This window comes from Lissotriton helveticus, chromosome 4_1, assembly GCF_964261635.1.
Source record: "Lissotriton helveticus chromosome 4_1, aLisHel1.1, whole genome shotgun sequence".
NCBI lineage: Eukaryota > Metazoa > Chordata > Amphibia > Caudata > Salamandridae > Lissotriton > Lissotriton helveticus.
Window position 1 is genome coordinate 394,498,890 of NC_136063.1, and position 3,007 is coordinate 394,501,896.

Sequence of the window (3,007 nt, forward strand, 5' to 3'; positions counted from 1 at the left end):
ATTAATTTGTTGGGATAGCCTCTTTCTTTCAGTTTCCTTTTTGTGTTCTCTGAGTGTTTATAGAAATCTTCCAAATTCGAGCAATTTCTTCTAAGTCTTCTAAGTCTATGGAATTCTCCGAAAGGCACGTTGTCTCTCTGTGCTTTCGGATGATTGCTCGAATAGTGGAGGAGGGTATTTTTATCAGTTGGTTTAGTGTACAATTCAACTTTTAAAATACCCTCCTCGTCTTTGATCACTATATCAAGGAATTCTACACTGGAATTGCTTTGGTGGCCTGTAAATTTTAAATTGGGGTCCCCCAGGTTTAACCACTCTAGAAAACAAACTAATGCTAATGCTTTTAATGAAGGCAGAAGGAACGCTTTCTGAAATCAAACTTGATCGGTTTCACTATAAGCTACAAACAAACCCAAGACAAGGTAAAATATACTAAACAAGCCAAATAGAATTCTGGAAGCACAAGTAAAATAAACTGTAACCACGATATAATAACAAGGTAATCTGTTCCTTATTCGTGTATACCATTTTGTGCATTCTCTTATTAGGGCTAGTTACAAAAATCAATGCCTGAAAATCCTTTATGAATAAACCACAGCCTAAGCAAGAACGCCCCCACAGTGGATGACCGCACCAATATTCTACACCACCATCCACATTATAGAGGTAAAATTTATACGTTTATGCACCTTTGGTATATGAAAAATCATCCTTTTTTTACCGTTGGTATAAACGGAGGCGAGAACTATTTATAAACTATAAGTTTAGGCAAATCCTCTTAAAAAACAAAGGGTATTCCGTACATGTCCTTCTTCGGTTAGGCTGACCAAATTAGTAGCTCTGTCTTTTTTATAGTCCTGCCTGGATGTAGGGTAACATCAATATCCGTGGAATACATTTTGGGTAATTCTTTATACCCCCACAGCCCCTAGTATACAAGATCCCTGGGCCTTCTCTTAATATTTGTAGTCTGTCCACAGAACCAGTTTAAAAGACAGATCTCTCATGTAAAAAGCTCATGTTAAATTTGGAAAATATACTATGACATGATTGTTTAGCCCCCTTGTTGTCAAGAAATATGCAGCTAGTGATACAATGTATTGATTGAACCATTTATGCGAACAACATTGTCTGTATAAAAATGTTAAGTAGCTTGAATCAACAATGAGTCCACTGCACTTAGTGATACAATGTATGGATCGAACCACCCATGTGAACAACACAGTCCATATGAAAACGTTAAGTAGCTTGATCTAATAACGAGTCTATTGCCACGTTATTAATTTTACTGTGTATCTATTCTTTAGGAGAACTTGTAAAGCACGACAGAAATAGAATCTTTGTCTTGATAAAGGTGGATAAAATTGCAACCAACCACCGAAACGCGTCGACGCCCCAGTACAGTGTGATTCATGGTTCATACATCGCTGTTGACAGAATAATATTCAATCTGCACAACACCGTTGTTTCAAAAAAGAACATTAGAACACATACCGTGTATTGCATAATTTGTATGTTTCACTGTTGTTTTTGTCTTTCGGCAATATTGCTGGTCAATATTGTAAATGGATTGTTATTTTTATCATGTTTTAATTTGTGTTTAGCAGTCAATCTTGTTTTCTGCTTTTTTTAACCACATTGTATACAATAAAATTCAACACAAATTTTTTTGAACCTTTATTCAGTTGGTATAGTTATTACGGTTTCTTTAATATGATGTTTATGTGATTGACCTCATTCAAGGGAACTGTTCTTTTATATTGGTTTGTTAACCCTACTTCCCTTGATTTTAGTTAAGGGGTACCTCTCTTATCTTTAATCTGGTTCATATTGTGGCAGCCGCGGCCCGTGGAGGGAGTTGTGGTGGGGCAGATAGGCGGGGCGGGGAGGGGCAGGGTGGGGTGTGATAAACACCGGAATACAGATGATTGCAGGTAAGTAAACAATTACATTAATTGTTTACTTACCTGCAATCATCCATATTCCGGTGTTTATCACACCCCACCCTGCCCCTCCCCTGCCCGCCTGTCTGCCCCCTCCGCAACTCCCTCCACGGGCCGCGGCTGTATTGTGGGTAGATTTGTGCCTTTAAGTTGGGACTTTTTAGACTTGTGACTTGAACTTACCCTGTCCCTATTCCAAATAGTAGGGTACCTCCCTCTCTTTGATAACCAATGTGTGTGTGTCATAATAGCTGGAGCAGCACCAGCTTTTCAGAATCAAGTTCATTTGCATAACTATTTATCAGTCACAAATAACCAAATGAGTGGCATCTCCAGGTAGGGTGTTAGGTGTGTTGGTACCTGTTTGTATGTCCATGGGTTATATAATAGTAGGAGGCATTAAACATTAAGTAAGCAAAGCTCCTTATCAGGCAATGCTAGCTAGCAGAGGTAGCGAGTGTGAGCATGTGTGAGCACCTGAGTGTGTACATGTATATATGTGTGTCTGGAGTGACTGCATTAGCATCAACACTGCGCTTGAGGTTGGTAGCTGGGCATCTTTGCTAAAGTCCTATAGTGGTGCTGTCTTTCCGTCAGTTGAGAAATAGCGGTCTAGGATGAGTGCATAGCAGAGTTGTGTTTGTGCTTGTGTTTGTAGGGAGACAACAAGACCCACCTGGGTCTGCTACAGGTAAGGAGCAAATGTGAGTGGACCAGCAGAACAGTGTGTCCTACAAACAGAACGATATTATTATAGGTCAGGACTCTAGTAGAAATGTGTGTTACTTGACTGATTAGTGTGGGTGTTCACTGTAAATAAACAAGAGGAATCCACTAAGGAAGGGTTTCCCTACTCAGGTGGGGATAACCCTGTGTTGTATAATACCCCTCACATGCCAAAAGGACCCTTGGTGTCATGCTTCATCATTGGGGTCTTCGCACCCCTCTACGGGATGCGGCATGCTTCGACCGGCGACTACGCGGGAGAACTTGTTTAGACTATGTGTGGTGTGTTTGAAGGTATCTATGTGCGTGAGTGGTGAGGTTATACGACGAGTGATGTT

At 40.2% G+C, this 3,007-nt stretch overlaps 1 long non-coding RNA gene across 1 annotated transcript; it reads left to right on the forward strand.

The window, feature by feature from the left end:
* The first annotated feature begins 353 nt into the window (after positions 1–353).
* On the forward strand, positions 354–1,468 carry LOC144827167 (uncharacterized). Its single transcript, XR_013610054.1, has 3 exons — positions 354–422; positions 549–666; positions 1,308–1,468. It is a non-coding gene; the product is annotated as an uncharacterized LOC144827167 (long non-coding RNA).
* The last annotated feature ends 1,539 nt before the right edge of the window (positions 1,469–3,007 follow it).